The sequence below is a fragment of the Sciurus vulgaris genome (genome assembly GCF_902686455.1).
Source record: "Sciurus vulgaris genome assembly, chromosome: 11".
Taxonomy (NCBI): Eukaryota; Metazoa; Chordata; class Mammalia; order Rodentia; family Sciuridae; genus Sciurus; species Sciurus vulgaris.
In genome coordinates, this window is record NC_136472.1 from 7,039,808 (window position 1) to 7,064,880 (window position 25,073).

The 25,073-nt window shown below is 44.7% G+C and overlaps 1 long non-coding RNA gene and 1 pseudogene across 2 annotated transcripts; one reads left to right on the top strand and one right to left on the bottom strand.

Annotated features, from left to right (window-relative positions):
• Window positions 1–4,073: 4,073 nt before the first annotated feature.
• LOC306640791 (L-lactate dehydrogenase A chain-like) lies at window positions 4,074–5,064 on the top strand (annotated as a pseudogene). Its single transcript has one exon. The product of its transcript is annotated as an L-lactate dehydrogenase A chain-like (transcript).
• Window positions 5,065–5,474: 410 nt separating this feature from the next.
• LOC306640796 lies at window positions 5,475–23,116 on the bottom strand. The gene is made up of 2 exons (XR_013757915.1): window positions 16,815–23,116; window positions 5,475–6,226 (listed from the first exon to the last, which is right to left on the bottom strand). It is a non-coding gene; the product is annotated as an uncharacterized lncRNA (long non-coding RNA).
• Window positions 23,117–25,073: the final 1,957 nt, after the last annotated feature.

A 25,073-nucleotide genomic window follows, 5' to 3' on the forward strand; every position in this document is an offset into this window, starting at 1 on the left:
GGACATTTTTGGTCAGGGATGGGTATACCTCCCTGACAGCACAGATTCTGCCTGAGACCTTGGACAGAGGATTCCAGAACTCTGGGGTGTGGTGGTGACCATTGGGGGAGAGGCCACAGGGTCCCTTGTGGAAGTGGTGCAGATGCCACTGGCTGGGGTGAGGCTGTTCTTCCTCCCTGCAGCTGGGGCTCAGGTGTGCTGCGCCCCAGCTCCCCACCCCTGGGCCTCGGCGCCATGCCCAGGAGCTGGAACAGAGGCCTGGCCTTCCTGGGGGAACATGGACCCCAAAAGGCCAAGATTAGCTCTGAGGCATGATGTGTTCCGGACAGCAGTGAGGGAACGTGCCCCAGTCTGTGTGTTGGGGGCCAGACTCTGGTGTCTGAATAGGAATCACTGCTCAGATCTCAGGGCAGGGAACAAGTCCCAGTTGCTTAGGAGAGAACCTTTCCTTCAGTTCAGGAGGAGGGAACTGATAAGGGCCCAGTGGCTTCTGGCTCTTTATCTGTAACTGCAAACAGTCCAGACTCCCTGCCAGGTCATGGGGTATCAACTCAAGGAGAAGGGGAAGCTGGCTGCATGTGTGTTTGTGGACAGGGAGGGTGGGGTGGAGTGCTGTGGATGTCCTTGCTTCAGCCTTGTCCCCAGTTCCCCAAGATTAGCACTTGGTAAGGCTGTGACTCTTCTCTGCCATGTCTAGATCAGGGTGGAGGGAGTTAGTTCCTGTGACTTTGTTCTCTATCTGGTGTCTTTCCTCCACCACACTAAGGAAGCCTGTTGTCAGGAGGGGCCTGAGGCATGGACACATTTGGTACTTACATGGACATGTTTGGTTCTGGATGAACGCGGAATGGTCTCTTGTGCATTGGCCTCCTCCTGACTGGAGTGGAGGCCAGCTTCATGCCAACAGGGACCTCTTTTCTGGTTCACCACTCCCAGCATGTTGTGTCGATCCAGCCAAGATGGTGGAATGAACATGTGCTTTCCTTCCTTTTTCTTTCTGGGTGTATCTCTCCCTTAAATCTCTGCATCTTCTGTTGGTGCCATGTCAGACTCCTCGTGGCCACCATCTGCCTGGTGCTGCCTTTCCTTAGCTTTGAGGGCTCCGCTCACCATGCGACACCCCTGCTCCCTGCCTGAACTCTTTGGGGCTCCTGCCTAGTGATACACCAGCCACCCCCTGCTCATATTATCCCTTCAGATGCATTCCTGCCTCGGTTTCTCCTCCAAGTTCTGTGTCCCACCCCTGCCCTCTGCTCTTTTGGAAGTGGTTTTGAAAGAGAACAGTTAGAAACATGCTGAGCTCAGCTCTCGAGGATCCCAGCACCACTGGGAAGTGAACATGGTGGCAGCTGGTCTGGGTGTTTGGGCATGTGGCCCCTCCCCTCCTTGCCAAGGTCAACCTCTTTCTCTTGGTTTTGCTTGTCACCCTCTGTGCTGGTGGCCCAAATCAATGTGTCTGTATTTCCCTGTTGGAGCTTACGACCTTCCAAAGTCACCCAGCCTAGCAGTTGAACCTTATTTGATGTCAGTGACAATGGTCGGTAGTACCCTGCTGAGGACTGGCTAGCACACAGTCTTGTATTTAATCCCCCCAAAGGATATTCAAAGTTGAATTATTATGCTTGTTTTTCAGAGTCTCCGCCCTGTTACTTTCCCCAAGGAACCTGGCTAATAAACATCAGAGGGTTGGATCAGGATTTCACCCAGCCCTGCTGGACTCTGACCTGAGCAGCCAGTCTGACCACACTTGTGGGAAAGGGGGTCCTCTGCCCTCGCGTCCTTGTGCCTGCACTGAGTGTGTGTTGGCCTCCCTGTGCCAGCTTTGCATGCCAGCCCGGCCTCTGCGGGGATGCTTTCTCAGAGGCCAGGTCCAGCTCCTCCTCTATGACCATTGTGGTGTGGATCTGGAATGTCCCCAAGGGTCTCGACTGCTGCAGTGTCCAGAGGTTCGGCTCTCAGGAGTGATTGGGTCACGAGTAATCCACAGATGGCCGAATGGACTCCTGGGAGCGGGTGGAGGCTGTGGGGGTGGGGCTAGTTGGAAGGAGGAAGTAGGTCACCAGGGCCTGTCCTGGAAGTGTAGTTCTTGTCCCTGCCATGCTCTCTCTCTGCTTCCCTGCTGCCATAGGTGAGAAGATTTCTCCCACCTCCTTCTGCCATGATTTTCTGCCTTGTCTCATGCCCAAAGCAATGGAGCTAGCCGACTCTGGACTAAAACCTCAGGTTGTTTATGTCTGAGATTTGAGTCACAGCCACAAAAGCTAACACAGGGACCCTTAGCTTCCTCTTCACTGAAGCAGTACCTTTGAGGGGTTTCAGATGCCTGATATTTTGAGATGGTGAGTTTTTTGAAGGCAGAAGCCACGTTTTATATTATTCTCAGCCTTTCAAGTGTGTTTTTGCGAATCAGGCTCAGTGATCGCTCGATGGCTCTGATGGCGTGAAACCTGATCGTGACCCTTGGAGAGTACATCGTTGTTTACTGTTTATGAAACTGAAGGGACAATCTGAAGTTTCACATGCAACAGGTCCCATAATGTCAGCTCTTTGTACGGGGGGTCCCGGGGCAGGGCAGCGGGATAAGCCTGTTACATAGACAGACTAGCAGGTCCAGGGAGGTAGTCAGTGAATTCGCAAGGTCATATAACTGAGTAGTAGCAAAGCCAGAATCAACTGTTTTTGTTTTATTTTGTTTCTAACTCTGAAAAACCCCACCTTTCCCTTTCTCGGGTCACATGGAGTGGGTGGTCCACGCACAGCATACACCTTCTGCTTCGTCCAACTTCTCTGCTCCTGGAGGTGGTTTCTGCCCCAGCTCCACCTTCTGCCCACCATCCCTATCCCCTCCCCACTTGCTCATCCTATGTCACCTGTCATGTCTTTCCCCATTTTGTTTGTCCTTTTTCTTACATTAAAATATTTTCCGCTGGGCTGGGATATGACTCAGTGGTACAGCACTTGCCTAGTGTGTGTAAGACCTTGGGTTTCATCACTAGCACCTCAAAAGAAAAAAAAAAAAAAGACTTTCTGTTTCTTGAGGACAGCGACCCCATTGGCTTCCCTTTATCCTTCTACAGCTCCAGCTCCTGGGCCATAAGCTCAAAGCCATTCCCTCGAGGAAGCTGACATGGTGAGTTATTCTGTGAGTGAGTCACCGGAGTGGAGCAGGGGACCAGAGTAAGGGAACGGTGAGGGCAGGGAGCATGAGTCAGGAAGTGGTGTGAGGTGGGGAGGCTGAGATGGTAGAGCCCCAGGCTTCTTATCTATAAAATGAAGGTGCCACCTGCCCTGCCCACTAGGCGAGGGTGCTATTGGTAGCAAGTGAGAGTGACTAACAAAGTGCCTTCTATACTGCAGAGCATGCTGGAAATACTGTCGTGCAGTATAATTACAGTATGTAAGTTACTGCTCAGTGAATCTGTCAAGTAGAGTAATACTGGTCCTGCAAGTGTGGGAGGATGACCCGATGGTGCCTTGTCCAGGGTCTGGCACTCAGAGCTATTATGGATTGCAATCGCTTTCCGACACTGTGACAAAATACCTGAGAAAATCAACTTAGAGAAGAAAAGATTTATTTTGGCTCATGGTTGTAGAGGTTTCAGGCCATGGTCAGCTGGCTCCATTGTGTCTGGTCCCAGATATTATTGTTTTTACAATTATCATAAGACACACCTCTTCCTTCAGATTGGGGAAAGGGGTGAGGGTGCTGAGAAAGCCCCCTTCCCCTTCTTGGTGGGGACCGAGAAGATGGGATGTAGTCCTCCTAGGATTTTTCTTAGATTCACTCACTACCCAAGGCCCCATTTCCCCTCTGAGATTGAAGTTCTCAGCTGGTATACACATGCAGAAGACTGAAACTGGACTCCTATCTCATTTATAAAAATTGACTCCAGCCCGCCCCCAGCCCAACCCACACGTGGGTTCCCGCACATCTGCCTGGCTTGCCTCCTGACCTCAGCCTTGCGGTTCCATTTAGAGCCCCTCCCGCGCCCAGCCCTGCGTGCTGGAGACGCTGCTGCGCAGCCCCTTGCCTCCTCAATGTGTGCTCCTGATTCCTTTGTGTTCCAGTCCAAGATGGCTAGTCTCAGGGACCAACAGGTTGTGAATCTTCTTAAGGAAGAACATGTCCCCCAGAATAAGATTACAATTGTTGGGGTTGGTGCCTGTGCTATCAGTATATTAATGAAGGACTTGGCAGATGAACTTGCTCTTTTGGTGTCATGGAAGATAAATTGAAGGGAGAGATGATGGATCTCCAGCATGGCAGCCTTTTCCTTAGAACACCAAACATTGTCTCTGGCAAAGACTATAGTGTGACTGCAAACTCCAAGCTCATTATTATCACAACTGGGTCATGTCAGCAAGAGGGAGAAAGCTCTCTTATTTGGTCCAGCATAACGTGAACATCTTTAAGTTCATCATTCCTAATGTTGTAAAATACAGGCCGTGCCGCAAGTTGCTTGTTGTTTCCGATCCAGTGGATATCTTGACCCATGTGGCTTGGAAGATAAGTGGCTTTCCCAAAAACCATGTTATTGGAAGTGGTTGCAATCTGAATTCAGCCCAGTTCCATGACCTGATGGAGGAACGGCTGGGAGTTCACCCATTAGGCTGTCATGGGTGAGTCCTTAGGGAGCATGGAGAGACTAGTATACCTGAATGGAGTGGGGGGAATGTTGCCAGTGTCTCCTTGAAGAATCTGCACCCAGATTTAGGCACTGATGCAGATAAGGGACATCGGAAAGAGGTTCACGAGCAGGTCGTTGACAGCACTTATGAGGTGATCAAACTAAAAGGCTGCACACCTGGGCCATTGGACTGTCTGTGGCAGATTTGACAGAAAGTATAGTGAAGAATCTTAGGTGGGTGCATCCAGTCGCCACCATGAGTAAGGGTCTCTATGGAATAAAGGACAATGTTTTTCTAAGTGTGCCTTGCGTCTTGGGACAAAGTGGAATCTCAGATGTTGTGAAGGTGAATCTGGCTCCTGAGGAAGAGGCATGTTTGAAGAAGGGTGCAGATACACTTTGGTGGGTCCATAAAGAGCCACGCTTAAAGGCTTCTAATGTCTGGGATACGGCAGGATTGTCGTTGGAGATTAAAGCAGATGACCTGGGAAAAGCTTCAATTTCCTAAAGTTAGAAATAGGAATGGCTCATAAAACCCTACAGATATCCTGATGCTAGATGGTACTTAACTTGTGTCATCCTAAAATCGTTGATGTAAAATCGTTGCACCATCTCTGAGATTCCACTGCCAATGTCGCACAGGCCCGGTTGCCCTTCAAACCAGATGTGTGAGACACAGCTAGTCAAACCTGCTCAATGCCTGGCCCATCTTTTTTTTTTTTTTCATTCAGTCACATCCTGGGATCCAATTTAAATCCAATATTGCATGTTTTGTGTATAACTGTTCCAAAGGATTTTATTTTGTGTATTATATGTATCTGTAATACATATATATATATATATATATATATATATATAAAATGTAAAAAGAAAGGTCTACAAATGAAAAATGCAACAAGCTACCCAAGTGTCATACCAACTGAAATATCACATAAACCTTGATCAGCGAAAAAAAAAAAGTCAACTCAGAGTGGTTTCAAGACTTAAATACAAGACCCCAAACAATGAAACTACTAGAAGGAAATAGGGGAAAGTCTTCAAGACAATGGACTGGACTAGGATTTATATATATATATATATATGACTCTAAAACTTCAGGAATCAAAAGCAAAAAAAGACCAACAGGACCAAATTCATCAAACTAAAAAGCCTCTGCACAGCAAATGAAATAATCAGAGTGAGAAGACAACCAACAAAATGGGAGAAAATATTTGCAAACTATGCATCTGACAAGGGGTTACCATCCAGGATACATAAGGAACTCTAAAACCTCCCTAGCGAAAGACCCAAATAACTTGAATAAAAAGCAGGCAATAGACCTAAACAGACTTTTCTCAAAAGAAATCAAATGGCCTACATACATGAAAAAATGCTCAGCATCTCTAGTCATCAGGGAAATGCACATCAGAACAGTTCTCTGCTGCATGATGGAGAAGCAGCAGCATGATGAAGAAAGAGTCTCATTAACAGCAAGCCAGGCTGGCATGCTGGAAGATGGTTGGCCCTCGTCTGTCAACAGCCATTTCACCTCTTGCCCTAAGGGAGAGTCTTTTATATGATTTTTCAGGGGAAGGATGTGATCCAAGACAGGTGAGCGACTCAGCATCCAGGGTTTGGGAAAGCAGCCTCCTCTGGACCGTGGGCTGTGTTCATCTCGTCTCCTTTGTGTAGGTCGGCGAGATCTGCAGTCCAGTGGGCCTGCAGAAGATAACAGCAGAGTCCCTGTTTAGATTAGAGTGACTTGTGCCTGGGGTTTGTCATGGTCGGTATTTCTGGCAAGCACACTTCCAGGTAGGACCTTCTCCCATAACTTGGGATCAGGGAGTGCTTGTGAGGGAGGGATTGTGCATTCCTAGCTAACTCTAGTGTGAAGTTAATCCATGGGAGACAGGCTTCAGCGGGCAGCTTTTCCTTAACGGAGAGAGCAGGCAGCAGCAGAGAGAAGCTTTGCGGACTGGGTCCTGACAGGGCTGCTTAGGTGCCCTTTCGGTGCCTCTGTCAGTTTGCTTCATCCCATATTCTTACATGGACAGGGGCTTCATCCTCATCTGACTGCTGCCTGCTGGGCAGGGACATCGTGGGGGAGAAAGGAGCCCATAGCATGGAAGACTGGCATGGTTATTGAAGAAGCCTTTTGAGTTTCTTTTCTTTTTTTTTAAATTTATTTTTATTGTAAACAAATGGGATACATGTTGTTTCTGTTTGTACATGGAGTAACAGCATATCATTTGTGGAATCATACATTTACATAGGGTAATGATGTTTGAGTCATTCTGTTATTTTTCCCTTCCCCCCACCCCTCTTTTCCCTCTATACAGTCCCTCCTTCCTCCATTCTTGCCCCCCTCCCACCCCCCATTATGTGTCATCATCCACTTATCAGTGAGATCATTCGTCCTTTTCTTTTTTGAGATTGGATTATCTCACTTAGCATGATATTCTCCACTTTCATCCATTTGCCTGCAAATGCAGTAATTTTATTATTCTTTATAGCTGAGTAATATTCCATTGTGTGTGTTTCTTTATCCATTCATCAATGGAAGGACATCTAGGTTCCACAGTCTGGCTATTATGAATTAAGCAACTATGAACATTGATGTGGCTGCATCACTGTAGTATGCTGATTTTAAGTCTTTTGGGTATAGGCCGAGGAGTGGGATAGCTGGGTCAAATGGTGGGTCCATTCCAAGTTTTCGAAGAAATCTCCACACTACTTTCCAGAGTGGCTGCACTAATTTGCAGCCCCACCAGCAATGTATGAGTGTACCTTTTTCCCCACATCCTCTCCAACACCTATTGTTGCTTGTGTTCTTGATAATCGCCATTCTAATTGGGGTGAGATGGAATCTTAGTGTAGTTTTGATTTGCATTTCTCTTATTACTAAAGATGGTTAACATTTTCTCATATGTTTGTTGATTGCTTGTAGATCTTCTGTGAAGTGTCTGTTCATATCTTTAGCCCATTTGTTGATTGGGTTATTTGTATTCTTCATGTAGAGTTTTTTGAGTTCTTTATATATTCTGGAAATTAGTGCTCTATCTGAAGTATGAGTGGCAAAGATCTTCTCCCACTCTGTAGGCTCTCTCTTCGCATTGCTGATAGTTTCCTTTGCTGAGAGAAAGCTATTTAGTTTGAATCTATCCCAGTTATTGATTCTTGCTGTTATTTCTTGTGCTAAGGGAATCCTGTGTTAAGGAAGTCTGATCCTAGGCCAACAAGGTGAAGATTTGGACCTACTATTTCTTCTATAAGATGCAAGGTCTCTGGTCTGATTTCAAGGTCTTGATCCATTGTGAGTTGATTTTTGTGCAGGGTGAGAGATAGGGGTTTAGTTTCATTCTGTTGCATATGGATTTCCAGTTTTCCCAGCACCATTTGTTGAAGAGGCTATCTTTTCTCCATTGCATATTTTTGGCACCTTTGTCTAGTATGAGAAAATTGTATTTATTTGGGTTTGTGTCCGTGTCCTCTATTCTGTACCATTGATCTACCTGTCTATTTTGGTGCCAGTACCATGCCGTTTTTGTTACTATTGCTTTGTAGAATAGTTGAAGTTCTGGTATTGCGATACCCCCTGCTTCATTCTTCCTGCTAAGGATTGCTTTAGCTATTCTGGGTTTCTTATTCTTTCATGACTGCTTGCTCTATTTCTGTAAGGTAAATCATTGGGATTTTAATTGGAATTGCGTTAAATCTGTATAGCACTTTTGGTAGTATGGCCATTTTGACAATATTAATTCTGCCTATCCAAGAACAAGGGAGATCTTTCCATCTTCTAAGGTCTTCCTCAATTTCTTTCTTCAATGTTTTGTAGTTTTTATTGTAGAGATCTTTTACCTCTTTGGTTAGATTGATTCCCAAGTATTTTATTTTATTTTTTTTTTGAGGCTATTGTGAATGGAGTTGTTTTCCTCATTTCCCTTTCAGCTGTTTTGTCGCTTGCATATAAAAATGCTTTAGATTTATGCATGTAGATTTTATAGCCTGTTATTTTGCTGAATTCATTGATGAGGTCTAGAAGTTTTCTGGAGGAGTTTTTTGGATCCTCTAAATATAGAATCATGTCATCAGCAAATAGTGACAGCTTAAGTTCCTCTTTTCCTATTCGTAGTCTGCCTAATTGCTCTGGCTAGAGTTTCAAGGACAATGTTGAATAGAAGTGGTGAAAGGACATCCCTGTCTTGTTCCCGTTTTTAAAGGGAATGGTTTCAGTTTTTCTCCAGTAAAAATGATGTTGGCCATGGTCTTAGCATAAATAGCCTTTACAATGTTCAGGTATGTTCCTACTATCCCTATTTTTTCTAGTGTTTTGAGCATGAAGGGGTGTTGTATTTTGTCGAACGCTTTTTCTGCGTCAATGGAAATAACCATATGATTCTTATCCTTAAGTCTATTGACATGATGGATTATGTTTATTGATTTACAGATGTTAAACCATCCTTGCATTCCAGGGATGAACCCCACTTGATCGTGGTGCACAATTTTCTTAATATGTTTTTAGATACGGTTTGCCAATATTTTGTTAAGGATCTTTGCATCTATATTCATCAAGGATATTGGTCTAAAATTTTCTTTCCTTGATGTGTCTTTTCCTGGTTTGGGTATGAGGGTGATATTAGCTTCATAGAATGAGTTTGGTAGGGTATCCTCTTTTTCTATTTCCTGGAATACTTTGAGAAGTATTGGAATGAGATCTTCTTTGAAGATCTTGTAGAACTTGGCTGAGAATCCGTCTGGTCCTGGGCTTTTCTTAGGTGGTAGGTTTTTAATGACTTCTTCTGTTTCATTTCTTGATATTGATCTGTTTAAATTGTGTATGTCTTCCTGGTTCAGTGTGGGAGGAGCATATGTCTCTAGAAATTTGTCAATGTCTTCAGTAGTTTCTATTTTGTTGGAATACAGATTTTCAAAGGAGCTTCTCATTATGTTCTGTATCTCAGTGGTGTCTGTCATGATATTTTCTTTTTCATCATTAATTTTAGTAATTTGAGTCTTCTCTCTCCTTCTCTTTGTTAGTGTGGCTAAGGGTTTGTCTATTTTGTTTACTTTCTCAAAGAACCAACTTTTTGTTTTGTCAATTTTTTGAATTGTTTCTTTTGTTTCAATTTCATTGATTTCAGCTCTGATTTTAATTATTTCCTGTCTTCTACTACTTGTGCTATTATTCTGTTCTTCTTTTTCTAGGGCTTTGAGCTGTAATGTTAGGTCATTTAGTTGTTGACTTTTAATTCTTTTCTGGAATGCACTCCATGCAATGAATTTTCCTCTTAGTACTGCTTTCATGGTGTCCCAGAAATTTTGATATGTTGTATCATCATTCTCATTGACCTCTAAGAATTTTTTAATCTCCTCTCTGATGTTTTCTGTTATACATGTTTCATTCAGTAGCATATTATTTAGTCTCCAGGTGTTGGAGTAATTTCTGTTTTTATTTTGTCATTGATTTCTACTCTAAGTCCATTATGATCTAATAGAACACAAGGCAGTATCTCTATTTTTTTGCATTTCCTAAGGGCTGCTTTGGGGCATAACATATGGTCTATTTTCAAGAAGGTTCCATGAGCTGCTGAGAAGAAAGTGAATCCGCTCATTGATGGAGGGAATATTCTATATATGTCTATTAAGTCTAGGCTATTGATTGTGTTATTGAATTCTATGGTTTCTTTGTTTGGTTTTTGTTTGGAAGATCTATCTAGTGGTGACAGCGGTCATTAAAGTCACCCAGAATTATTGTGTTGTGGTCTATGTGATTCCTGAAATTGAGAAGGATTTGTTTGATGTACAGGGATGCACCATTGTTTGGGGCATAAATATTTACTATTGTTATATCTTCCTGATTTATGGTTCCCTTAAGCAGTATGAAATGTCCTTCTTTATCCCTTCTGACTAACTTTGGCTTGAAGTCCACTTTTTCTGATATAAGGATGGAAACCCCCGCTTTTTTACTGAGTCCATGTGCGTGGTAGGTTTTTTCCCATCCTTTCACCTTTAGTCTGTGGATGTCTTTTTCTATGAAATGAGTCTCTTGCAGGCAGCATATTGTTGGGTCTTTCTTTTTAATCCATTCTGCCAGTCTATGTCTTTTGATTGATGAGTTTAGGCCATTAACGTTCAGTGTTATTATTGAGATATGATTTGTATTCCCCGTCATTTGGCTTATTTTTGGTTGGCTTATTTTTGGTTGGCTTGGTTTCTCCTTTGACTGGTTTTTCTCTAAGGTAGTTCCTCCCTTTGCTGACCTACATTGTTGTTTTTCATTTCCTCCTCCTGGAATATTTTGTTGAGAATATTCTGTAGTGCAGGCTTACTATTTGTAAATTCTTTTAACTTTTGTCTATCATGGAAGGATTTTATTTCATCTTCAAATCTGAAGGTTAGTTTTGCTGGGTATAGGATTCTTGGTTGGCAACCATGTTCTTTCAGAGCTTGAAATGTGTTCTTCTAGGCCCTTCTAGCTTTTAGAGTCTGGGTTGAGAAGTCTGCTGCTATCTGTATTGGTCTCCCCCTATATGTCATCTGATGCTTTTCTCTTGCGGCCTTCAAAATCCTATCTTTATTTTGAATGTTAGGCATTTTCATTATAATGTGCCTTGGTGGGGATCTGTTGTGATTTTGTGCATTTGGTGTTCTGTAAGCCTCTTGTATTTGATTTTCCATTTCATTCTTCAGGCTTGGGAAATTTTCTGATATTATTTTATTGAATAGGTTGTTCATTCCTTTGGTTTGTATCTCTGTGCCTTTCTCAATCCCAGTAATTCTTAAATTTGGTCTTTTCATGATGTCCCATAGTTCTTGGAGATTCTGTTCATGATTTCTTACCATCTTCTCTGTTTGGCCAACTTTATTTTCAAGAATAAATATTTTGTCTTCATTGTCTGAGGTTCTGTCTTCCAAGTGGTCTAGTCTTTTGGTGATGCTTTCCATTGAGTTTTTTATTTGGTTTATTGTCTCTTTCATTTCAAGGATTTCCATTTGTTTTTTTTGTTTTTTTTGTTTTTTTTTTTTTTTTGTTTTTTTTTTTGAGAATCTCTATATCTTTGTTGAAATGATCTTTTGCTTCCTGCAGGTGCTCTTTCAGCTTATTGGTATTATCATCCATTGCCTGCATTTGCTCTCTTATCTCATCCTTTGCTTTGTGAATCATTTTAATCATGTATAATCTGAAGTCCTTTTCTGACATTTCTTCTAACATACTGTCATTGGATTCTATTAATATAGAATATAGATTTGTTTGGATTATTTTCTTCCCTTGTTTTTTCATGTTGTTCATGTATCTTCCCCTCTAGCAGTGCAGATCTGGGGTATTGCAGATTTCCCCCTATAGGCTTATAGTGGCCCTATAGGTTTCCAAAACCCTTTCTTTAAGGGGAGATCAATATTAGCAGTGCCCAATTCAGACACTATGCAATCCTAGACCAATAGCCGCTATGAGGACAATAACAAAATTGTCCTAATAAACAGAATGAGTTCAAATATTATCTTCAGTAAAACAAACAGATTTGCAATAAGGTGTGCAGTTTTTAATGGAGGACAAAGAGGATGCAGAGAGATGTAGAATGTAGCTGTTAATGGGATAAGAAAAGAATATACCGAAGTTCTAGATAATAGAACGTGTGAGAGTGTAATCAAAAGAAATTGGACGTTAGCATGCAAAAAGGGAGAAAGAGACTGTGAGGGAACAGGTAAACAAAAGGAAAAGAGAGCAAGAAAAGTAAAGAAATAAAACCTTAAAGTTTTTCAATAAGGAGAAAAAAGAAAATCTACAGTATAATGGTTGTATAGTAATGAAACCTCCCAGTGTTCAGTAGCCTGATGCATGAGCGGTACCTGACAATGAGCTTCAAGTCTCTAGCAGGCATCTCAGGATGGGTTTTGCCCCACCTAAAGATTGGAGCTAGGGCTTCCAGGATTATCCAAGATGGCCACTCTGGCTTCCAAATGTGTTGGCAAATGCGGAGCTGCAGCTCAGGGTATGGACGTGGTCAGCTAGAGATCCTGGAGGTGGGGTGTGGTTGGTCAGGCAGGGGTCCTGGAGGTCTGGTGTGGTTGGTGTGGTTGTGGGATCCTGGAGGCCAGGTGCAATCATTCAGTCTGGGGTCCCGGTGATAGGGCGCAGTCAGTTGGTCTAGGGGTCCTGGCGGCAGGGAGCAGTCAGTCAGTGTGAGGGCCCTAGAGGCAGGGAGTAATCGGTCAGGCTGAGGGCTCCTGGAGACGGGGCTCAGTCAGTTCGGCCAGGGGTCCTACGGGGCCTGGCTGTTGTCTCAAAATGGCGGCAGCCACGTGTAATCAAACCTCCAGGTACTGTAACAGTGAACTTCCAGGCAACAGCAGGCAGTTGTTGCTCCACTGGCGGTCGGCAATCAGTTTGCTGACTATTGTTGGATGATCGGGAGGTGAACCTTGTGTGTTGGGTGCTGGATAGGTGTAAGGCAGGCAATGGACAGGCAAGAGGCAGGCAAATGGTAGATGATAGGTGCCTGACAGTGAGCAATCTGCACTCAAAAAAGGCGTCAATATGCTGGTAGACTGCAGGTCATCACAGCAGACACATGGGGTAAAAAGCAGGGGATCGATAAGCAGAAAAAACTGCCTCACCAAGAAACAGATATCCTCTGCTTGAAACCAGAGTTATGGAATGACAAGGAACGCAGCCTCCCTCTAGTCTACCATCTTGGATCCCCCTGAGTTTCTTTTCTTGGTCGAGCCAGGGTGACTCATTTTGACATTTGTACTATCCTGGTCTCTCCACCTCCTGTGGCAGTAAAAGTCTTGTAATTGAGACATTGCTCCACAGCAACAATAAATGCCATAGTGTGAGAGTAACCCTGTGCATATAAGACCTAGTGGGAACATCAGTATCTTTTGCTACCAAGTATTTCCCCCTCACCAAGGTAGCCTTGCATTTAGGCTGAGCACTGACTTGTTGGTCATGGCTTCTACTGGGGCGTGGAGGTCCTGCAGTGAACTATCATGGTCAGACATGCAGCATTCAGGTCCCCTTGGACTGCTGTTAGAATACCTAATGAGTTTGGAGAACTGCCTTTCTCATGAAGGCCACTTCAGTATGTAGCAAGGAAGTCCCCCTGGTGCTGTCATTTAAAGCTCTTCATGTGAAATTAGAACCAATCACATCTTCCAGGCCAATGTGGGGCACAAAGATTGATGCCAGGTGATCAAACCAGGGGAAGACAGCTAGCTCCAAACTGCCTGTGGTGGAGATTTGGGAGATCAGTTACTTACTATTTTTATCCAGCATCCCTGGACGGAAGGGTACCCCATAGTGCATCTCCCTAACTATCCTGGAGGAAGCCACGGCCTTAGGTTGGTCCCACATAACCACTGAGTTCTGTTCAGTGCTGGTTATCTCAAACCTGGTCTCCAAACCCAGTCTGTTGCAAACCAATCATTTTCATATAAAATTATTCTGTGGTGGAAATTTTGTTCTGGAATCCACCCAGCACTCATGTGACATTTGGCTTTTACTCATACAAGTGGGCTTTTATTGTTGCTATTGTTGTTTCCAACAGAAAGGGGCCTTTTGACTCAAATTTGGAATTATCCATCGTTATATCTATGATTGTTAGGTAGCATCCTCAGATATTTTATCTCAGGTTTTTTAATTGGGGTTCAGCTAAGGACTACATTTGGGATAAGATCTTGTCCAAGGAGAAAATTTCCCTGTGGCCTGGTTGCTGAAAAGTGTTATTTACAGGTCAGTTGGTTACATTTGAACTAGAGGTAAGGGGTGTCAACATTTCATCCACATATAAGAATAAGAGTTCTTGGGTTAATTTCATATGACTTAAATCTCTTGCTAGAAAGTCCTTGAATAAAGGAGAACTTTTAAAAATATATCCTTTTAATTGTACATGGATACAATGCCTTTATTTTATTAATTTATTTTTATGTGGTATTGAGATCAAACCCAGTACCTCACATGTGGTAGGCAAGTGCTCTACCACTGATCCACCACCCCAGTCCCATAAAGTAGAACTTTTTTTAAACCCCTGGAGAAGCACCATCCAGCTGTCCTGCTAGTTTGCTTTTGTATGGGATTCCTGCCACTCAAAGGCAAATAGGAGTTGAGATTGGTCTTCTAGGGGTATGCAGAAAAAGGCATCTTTTAAATTCAGTATGAAATTCAGAGTGAGACTCTTTGGATCCTGGGACATCAGTTAGTAAAGCAGAGGGGTTGGGTACCACTGGGTGAACATCCCAGACAATATAATTTATAGCCCACAAATCCTGAACAAAACTGTACTTATCTGAATGAGATTTTTTAACTGGAAGGATTGCAGTGTTGTAGGGTGATTGACAGAATTGACTTAAATTGCACTCTAAAATTTTTTAAAACACGGGCAGAATGCCCCTTTGAACTTCCTGCTTTAGTTAAGTGCTGTTTTAAATCTGGTGTCCCAGTTTCACCTTTGTGCAGTCCTTGTTGGCTGTGTGTTCTTAGCCCTTCAGGTGTGACTATTGCCCAATCTTTGGGTTTTAACCTTTTTATAGACTTCTGCAGGAAGTTGTTCTTGAAGTTGCTGTTCCTTTCCCAAATGTCCATTTATGTACAGAGTGCTCTGAGGGGAACTTACATCTTCAGTTGTCCTGGGGCAGCTGCTTGGGCATTTAACTTGCATAAAAGGTTATGGCCCAAGAGGGGTTTCAGGCATGCCAGCATGTATGGGCAACTGTTCTAAAGTCACATCTTCAGCTGACCGTCCAACGGCTGAGGAAGGACCTATCATGAGCTTTAACTAGTACCCTCGATGATCGTGCTACTCTGATGGTGGTCTTAGCATTCCCTCCTAGTTTGGTATTTAATTCTGAGCAGCCAGCACCTGTATCTGTGAGAAAGTTGATCATTTGGTTCCCATTGTCGATTTTCCAGGGCGCTCCTGTGGGGAACTTGTGTTTGGCTGGGTCAAATCTGCTGAGGTCCCTGTGGTCTCCTCATCCTCCTCTGAGCCTTCTCCCTCCCCACATCTGGGGAGCGGGCCTCCCGGCAGGCTTTTCCCTTGTGTCTTTGGGCGATTGTTCTCCAGTGGCCTTTTCTTAGAGTGAGTCGGTTTTTATGGAGGACATTTTTTCCTTGTTTCCTTCTTCCTCTTCCAGGTCTTCCATTTCCTCCAAAGGCCAGGGCTTTCGGAGCTCGGCTTCTTGCTTTAGGCCTTGCTCTGCTTCTGAAACCTTACAGGCAGTATCTATTAGTTGAGAGGGACTCATTCCCAGGGCACCATCTAGCTTTTGTAAGATTTTTTTTTTTTTTTTTTTTTTCAGATATCTAGAGCACTCTGCCCTGTGAAAGTCCTATTTATCATATTTATATTGGGCTTTCTGGACTTGACGTCTGTAAGTAGAGGAAGCTGCCACTGCCTTGAACCAGCATGGGTTCTGAATTGAGGAAGAGGATTTATCCCTGAGCCCAGGGCATATTGTGGCAACCCTTTTTTCCTAGTCACAGGGGCTATAGCTATAGTCAGACCACTTTGCTAGGATTAGACCCAGAGGGCTCCTGTTTGGAACTCATGGGGCACTCCCAATTGTGACAAGATTGAAAGCAATTGCAAGCACCCGGGTTGCACGTGCTCACAGAAGTGCAGAGTAAGGCATCACATTGACACACACACACACACACAACCAGAATGAGAGGCGTGGACCAGAAACATTTCAGGTTAAAAGACTTACCACCCTTTCCTCTCCTAGAGCATTCTGAAAACCAGATGGGCTGTCTTCTTTTGGAGTGAGTCCCCAGGGAGAGTGGGAGGGAGTTGCTTGAGAGTGACCTCCAAGGGACATCTTTCTGGATGAGATTTTCTTGCCCAATGCTGTTTCTTAATCTGTCATGGAGAGGGCATGGGAGCGACTTTGCCAAGGGAACAGGGGATTGTCCCAGGGACTACAGTGGCCCCACAGCCCCAGGCATCTTGCTTGTCTGCCCCCATTGAAGGCTAGTCCACCACAACAGAACACAGCCCCATGCTGAGTGCCATTGTGACCACACAGGGATCAATATCCCCGGATGCAGGTGATGAGTTGCAAGGTAGAGTGACAGAGCTTTTTAGTAACAAGCAAATGCTGGATGATGGCAGGCTTGTGCCTTCCCAGGGCCATCCTGTTCCTTGCTCCAAGCAAGAATCTTTTACATAATGTTTCAGGGGCAAGGATGTGATCACAGGCAGCTGGCACCTCAGCGTCCAGGGTTTGGGAAAGCAGCCTCCTCTGGACCGTGGGCTGTGTGCCTCTCGTCTCCTTTGTGTAGGTTGGCGAGAGCTGCAGTCCAGTGGGCCTGCAGAAGGCAGCAGCAACCAGAGTCCCTGTTTAGATTAAAGAGGCTTGTGCCTGGGTTTTGTCATGGTGGGTGTTTCCGGCCAGCACCTTTCCAGGGTGACCTCTAGTACCTGGGGATCAGCAGTGCTCGGGAGGGAGGGTTTGAACATGCCTAACTAACTTTAGTGTGAAGTTAATCCATGGGAGACAGGCTTCAGCGGGCAGCTGTTTCTTGAGGGGGAGAGCAGGCAGCAGCAGAGAGAAGCTTTGAGGACTGGGTCCTGATGGGGAGGGTTGTGCACGCTTTGAAACCACAATGAGATATCACCTCACCCCAGTAAGAATGGCTGTTACCAAAAGGACGAAGATACCAAGTGCTGGGGAGGACGGGGAGGCAAGGGGAGCCTGTGCACTGTTGGTGAGGATGTGCATTAGCACAGCCACCGTGGAAGACAGCGGCTTTCCTCAAACCGGCACAGTAGAACCATCTTCTAAGCCAGTGTTTTCAGTATGGGGTATCTGCCCAAAGGAACTGAAACCAGTTTACTGAAGGGACATCTGCGCTCCATGTTTATTGCAGCCCCATTCACCATAGCCAAGAAATGGAATCAGCCTAAGTGACCATCAGCTGATGAATGGATGTAAAAATGTGATAGGAATATGCAATGCAATGCTATTCAGCTGTTAAAAAAAATAATGAAATCTTGTCATTTGTGACAACATGGATGGGACTGGGGACATTATGTTATATGAAATAAACCAGGCAGAAAGATAAGTGCTGCATGATCTCACACACATGTGGAATATGAAAACGCTGCTCTCACGGAAGTTCAGAGCAGAAGCTGAGCGTGCCAGGGTGGGGGAGGGGTGGCTCCGTGGGTCCTGGGCTGCAGTCAGGAGAAGTCTTAGTGCTCTCTTGCACGGTAGGGTGACTAGAGATAACAGTTTCACACTGTATATCTCAAAAGCTAGAAAAAAGTATTTTCAATGTTTTCATTATAAAGTATGATAAATGTTTGAGGAAATGGATGTTTAACTTCATGTAAGCATTAAGCAGGAGCTGGGAATGTAGCTCAGTTTTAGAGCACCTTCCTCACATATGGGAGGTCCTGGTTTTGATCCCCAGCACTGCAAGAAGAAAAAGAAAAAAAAAATCATACAAAGTATACATTTACCGAGACATCACATGGTATCTCATTAATATGTATAAATTTTATGTTTTTATGCATCTGTTAAATTTTTTATTTAAATTTAAAAACAAAATTCTGAAGCCAATATGGCAAAATGTTAAAATTTATTAAAATTTTGAATTAGTTAAAAATATATAAATAAGTAAAAATCATAGTTTTTCCTTCCTCCAAAGAAAAGATCCCCTGGAACCTTCTTCCCCCAGGGCAGCTTCAGCAATCTAACTTCTCTCTCTGAGGAGAAACTGGCCTGTGCACAGAACACTTCCCTGCCTATGGTCAGCAGGTTGAGTAAGCTGTGATCAGGTAGAAGCTGCCGGAGGGGCCAGCAAGCCTGGTTGTGGTGGAGCTCTGGGCAAGTCAGCATGCAAAAGCCACTGAGCTCCACGGTCACCTTCTCCTCTCCGCCGCCGGCTCTGCACTTCAGGGTAAGGGCAAACTGGGCTCTCTGGTCAGTTCTGCAGAAGGGAGTGAAATGTTCACTCAGCTGGGCGCCATGTTGGCCTCCACCACCACATAGGTGGCCTGGTCGTTGGCCACAGTTGCCTCTGGGCAGAGGCTGTGGTTAGAGGCGCGGCAGACAGGTCTGACTGCAGGACACCTGAGGTGGAGGGGGCCTTTCACACAGTGAGCACAGGCCCAAGGTGGCCAGGGAATGATGGACAGTCGAGGAGGGGTAGGTGAGATTGGCCGACTGTGGGGGAGAGACGTGGTAACTGGGAGGGGCCACAGTCTGATTGATCTTGACCGTCTGTTCACAGGTGGCTCCTGGGTGGCAGGGCAGGGCAGTGACTGAGACACAGACTAGGGTCTGTGTGGCTCTGAGTTTTGAGATCAAAACTGGATTTTTATTTCCTTACCTAAAATAATGCCCAACGTCCAAGGCTTCTGGTAATTAAATGAGATAATACGAAGTATTTAATGCAGCCACTGGTAATCAGTAGCAAGCTTGCACAAACAGGCTGAGAGATTCTGACACTTTTGCCATAGGGCTATTAGGACAAAAGCAACAACAGTGGCTTTCTAGAACCCTGCCTCTGGCCCCTTTTTTGTTCTCAGATGTGAGCAACAGGATGAACAGTCAGTCTAAGGGGCTACAGAGGTACTTCCTCCCAGAGGCAAGAGAAGGGAGACCAAGAGCAGCAGCCGCAGGCAAGGTCACATGCAGTCTGGGTTGCCCTTGACCCTCTGCCTTCCAGATCTAAAGCTCCCTCACTTTCTCCTTCGCTCGAGGACCAGGCACCCTGGTAATAATCTAACTCAGAGAAACAGGTTTTCACATAAGCCAAGTTCCACAGTGCCTTCCTCCCTGGGCAGTGTGGGGTGTGGGGTCTTGCAGAATAGCATTAAAAACCGGTCGGGAATGGCTGAGGGTCATGCATTGTTTCTAAGAAAGTGAATTAATCAGCCAAGACCAGTCAGACACTCAACCAGGGAGGCTGACGCACCCAGGGACAAGCAACATGGAAAGCCATTACCACCGCTGGCCTCGAAGGGGTCACAAGAGGAAATAGTGTGTCCTATACCACAATGAGGCCTGAAGCAGGGGCTGGGATGTCCAGCAGGACCTGCCATAGTGGCGAGGTGCAGCTCCCACCAGGACGGTGGCACCAAAGCCAGCTGGGAGTGGGGAGACCCCCACATTCCCTCTCCTGCCCGTGCTTCCCATTGACTGAACCTGTGTGAAGCCTCCAGCCACAGGGGCAGCTTCCCTGGACAGAGTGCAGAGAAGAAGGGGAGGCAGGGAGGCGAGCAGGAGGCCCCGAGCAGGAGCCCCTCCTAGGGGCTAACCCACGGAACCTTGCACAGCAGGTGGGCATGTGTGGGCATGACAGCCCTGGCTGCTGCCTTCCTGGAAGAACTAGTTGTCAGTTCACAGTTCGGCCATCCAGGGGGTCAGGAAGGACGATGAGACGATCAGCATCCACGCTGAAAGAGAAGAGCTAGGAGAATCTCTATTTGCAGCTGATGCATCTTGTAGAGGAAGCTTGGGCACCTACTACAAAGCCATTAGAACTAATAAGTGCAGCAGGACACGACTGATAACAAAACCCAGGCGCTGGTTCCAGAAGACATCCAGAGCCAGAAGCTCAAGTTCCTCATATGAAGGGTGTAGTGTTTGCATATGACCTCCCTTGTCCTGTGATCTGTGGATCACTTAGGATACCTAGTACAGTGCAAATAGTTGTTATTCTGTATTGTTTATGGAATAGTGACCAGAAAAATGTCTGCACTTCTGTGCAGACAGAACCAACACCATCAGCAACAACATAAAGTATTTTTATTTTATTTTTTTAACATAATGTATTTTTAAAAACTATTTTTACCTAAGATTGGTTGAACCCTTAGTAACAGTGAGGAAACTGAAAATGAAAAGTTCATTTAATAGCATCAAAAAAGAACAAAATACTTACAAATAAATAAAGAAGTGCAAAACTTGTGCCCAGAACACTATAAAACATGTTGAAAGAAATTAAAGACCTAAAGAAATGGGAAGATACCCAAAGCTCTTAGGTCAGAGACTTACAGATCTAGTACAGTCCCTATTACAACACCACATGCCTTTATTTGTAGAAATTGACAAGATGTTCCTACAACTCACATGGAAATGCAGGGGAATCGGAATGCCTAGAGTCTTGAAAAAAATAATAAGAAGAACAAGGTTGGAGGACTCATTTCCCGATTTGAGAACTTACTACAAAGTTACAGTAATCGAGAGAGTGGTCCTGGCCTGTGGGTGGCATATAGATCTCTGGAATAGAATTGAAAGCGCAGAAATAAACGCACATTAGTCAATTGACTTTCAATGAGAATGCCGAGACAGTTTAACCCATGCTAAAGCTCATTCAAAATGGATCAAAGACCTACACATAAGAGATAAAACTATAAAACTAATAGAAGAAAAATAGGTATAATTCTTTGTGATCTTTTGTTGGGCAATTTTTCAACATATATTTTTTAGTTGTAGAAGGATACAATGCCTTTATTTTATTGATTTATTTTTATGTGGTGCTGAGGATTGAGCCCAGTGCCTCCACATGCTCGGCGAACACTCTCCCACTGAGTCACAGCCCCAGCCCATAGGCAATGTTATTTAGATATGATGGCAAAGCAGAAGCAATAAAAGAACAATTGTGAATCATCAAAATTAAAAACTTTTGTGCTTCCAAGGACATCATGAAGAAGGTGAGAAGATAACCCAGAGGATCTCAGGAGATAATTTTGGAAATCACCTATCTGATAAGAAATTTGTATCTAGAATATGTAAAGAACTTTTACAGCTCAACAATAAAAAGGCAAATAATTCAATTTACAAATGAGCAAAGAATTCAAATAGATATTTCTGCAAAGAGGATATACAGATGACCGATGCGCACATGAAGACATGCTCGTGATCATTTGCCCTCAGGGAAGTGAAGATAAAAGCCACGGTGAGAGATCACTTCACCTCCACAAGGGTGTTTAATTAACACGACAGATAATAGCAAGTGTTATGGGGACCTGGGGAACTTGGACCCTTCATACACCTCCCGGTTGAACACAAAATAATGCAGTGGCTTAGGAAAACAGTCCAGCGGTTCCTGGGTGTTTAAACAGTTCCATCGTGACCCCCCAGTTCCACTGGAGGGTTCATAAATGAGAAATGGAGGCATACGTCCCCCTAAAAACATACCCTAATGTCACAGCAGCATGTTCATAATTACCAGAACAACCCAGAATCCATCAGCTGGTAATGGATAAATACGGTGTGGCATACCCACCTCATGGAATATTACTCAGTTATAAAAAGCAATAATAATACCCTGATCCATGCCACAACATGGACGAACCTTGAGAACAGTGTGCCAGGTCACACACGCAAGCCACATCATTTAAAAATTTTATTTATATGAAATGTTCTAGAATAGGCAAGTCCATAGACAGAGTGGTTAGTGGTTGCTTGGGGCTGGGGGAGCTGAGGGAGTGGGGGATGGCCAAGGGAGACGAAGTCCATCCTGGGGACAGTGTACTTATCTGTGACTATATATATCTATGACACGTGAGTTGTTCTTCACATGTATGAACCATGTGGTATGTGAATAATATCTCAGTAAAGCTGTTAAAAACCAACACCTGGCCCTCAAGGTAACCCTGTAGGACACCCAGAACCTTCCCAGTTGGACGGGGGGCTTCCCTACTGTCTGAGGCCACTGGCCCTGGCCCTTGGCTAGGTGGAGATACTACCCTCCCACCCTTGAGCACAGGGACCTCCTTTTCAAGATTTAGAGCATGGGAAGACCCCAGCTCCAGCAGGACATTTAAATTTCAACTCAGTTTTTAAATTTTGATTCAGTGAAACATTTTCAGAACCCTACTTTGAACCAGGCCTGAGGCCAGGTTACTCTGGTGAAAACATAGGGGTCCTGAAATTGGACAGGCCTCATTATTCCTGAATCCACTACTTCCTGTGTGTCCTTCCAAGCCTCATTTTTCTTATCAGTAAAATGAGGATTGCTAATACCCCAAGAGACTATGGCAAGAATTCAGTGAGCCAGGAGGTGCCTGGCATACAGAGTAGGCAGGAAATGAAAGCTCCTTTCCAGTGTTCCTGGAGCACGTTACCCGTGCCAAGCTCACCTAACAGAGATGAGCGGGTAGGCACTAGATCCACTTGTCCTCGGGGGATGTGTCCCAAGACCCCCGGTAAGTGCCTGAAACCTCAGATAGTACCAAACTCTTGTACATACTTTGTTTTTCCTATAAATACAGGCCTGTGATGAAGTTTAATTTATAAATTAGGCAAAGTAAGAGATTAACAGCAATTACTAATGATCAAGTGAAACAATTATAACAACACACTATCATAAAAGTAAGGGAATGTGACCTTTCTCTCTCTCAAAATATCCTGCGGGACTGGACTTCCCCTTCTGGGGATGCCGTGAGTGACACAGTGCCCCCGTGAGGAGCTGGAGGAAGGTGAATGACTAAGCACTTTTCATGCACAATGGCCCGAATTTTTACAAGGGCTCTTAATTTTTGAGGCATAACAGCAAAACTAGCATGCATTTCTTCTCCTCTTTCACAGGTAGAAGACTCTTACCAAAGATCTTAGCAACCTCAGCATGTGATTTTTCTGTCTTAACAAGTCAAGAACTTTTATCTTTTCTCTTAAAGGAAACACATAGTCATATCTGAAGCAGCTTCATCATTCTTGCATTTTGGGGCCATTAGTAAGTAAAATAAGGGTTACTTGAGCACAAATTCTCATGGGTCCATAACCAAGTTGGCTGAGTGACTAACGGGAGGGTAGCATATACAGTGTGGGTTTGCTGAGGATGATTCCTGTCTTAGGGAGGAGGGAGTGGGACTGAGAGATTTCATCATGCTCCTCATAATGGAACATGGTTTAAAACTAAGGAATTATTCATTTTTTAAAATTTTTCATTTAATATTTTCAGGCCACAATTGGCTACGGGTCACTGAAACTACAGAAAATCAAACCACAGATAGAGGAGAACTGTATCAGCCCCCAAAGAGCTCTAGATGGGACAAATGACCTGCACTCACTGACCTGTGCCCAGAGTGGAGCAGGTCAGAAAGAAGCCTCCAGCTTGTTCTGGGCCAAGTTGGGGAACCAGGAAAAGCTTCTCAGGGGAAGGGGTAGTGAAATGGGGCCTCAAGGGGTGGGAGGGTATGCTTTGCATATGTTGTATTTCATTCCTTTTTTGAATAATCAAATATATGGTTCAAATTCAGGAGGTAGACAGTGGGTGATAAACCTTTCCCCCACTTCTCTTCCCCAGAGTCCACCACTGTTACCAGCTCCTGGAGTCATTCTAGAAAGTCTGCACTGTGGGGTGTGCCTGGGACTGTCTGGGCAGGTTCTGACATCTTCCATTCTGGGCTGTGGGCATCTGACGGCTCCTGCTAAGATGTGAGTTAGAAGCATGTCCTGGGCTCCATGTCATTCTGCAGTGCCTTTCCCATCTCATGGTCAGTTCAGCCAAAGGCCACGGTCCCTGGGGGTCTCGTCAGTGAGGGGGGCGTCCGTGAAGTGGAGGCCAGCACCTCCCACCTGCCCCCACTGCTGCCCTGGCCAGCTACTCCAGGGCTCTGTGCTTTCGCCCTGAGGGAGCTCCTGCCCCTGTGCCTCTCAAGCTCCCTTGCTGGGGTGGAACTCACCCACGTGGCTTCCTGGCAAGAGTGGTTGCTCTTTGTCTTTATTTTGTCTTCATATGTGATCGATAGTTTGGCTGGATAGGGAATTGCAGGTTGGAAATCATTTTTCCTTGACAAGTTTGAGAGTTGCTTTGTACTTTTGTAGTTTCGCAAATTGCCAAGAAATCCAGAACGTTTCTGATTTCTGATTTTTTTGTCCCTTTCCTCATTTCTGGCAGTTTCCAGGATCTGAACTCTACAAGGCCTTGGTGTGGGCCCTCCATGCCCTCTCCCGGGAGTTTCTTGAATCATTCCATCTCGTCCTCTTTGTTTTTCACTGTCCGTTCTTTCTAAAGCTTCGTTACTTAGCTTCTGGATCCTTGGCCTGACTCTCCAGTCTCCCCCCTTTTTACCCGTGTTCCATTCACTTGTTTTGTTCAGTTTCTAGATTTCTGTTCACTTACCTTCCAGCCCCTCTATCGATCTCTTTTTTTGCCAGCTTCTCCTATCATGTTTGATTTCCTTGAGGCCTTTCTTTCTCCCTGAGTGATTCTTCTAGAATGTGTGTGGGGCATCCTGTCGTGCAGGGCTGCGTTCTTTCTATTTCCCAGGCTCCTGACGCATGTTTGTTTCTGTAGGTTTTCTTCTCTCTGGGTTGTTAGCTTCCTTCAGGGTTTTTTTCTGAAGCTTTCCTTTGGTCTATTTTCTTTATGAATCTGCTGGGTGATCTTGGGGGCTCACAAGGGAGTCCAGAGCACGTGGGGGTCCATCTCACAGTAGGGGCCCTGGGTGGGCTGCTTGTTGGGACACCTCAGTGTCCACATCTGGAGGTCTTTCCTCCTTGGTTGCTGGT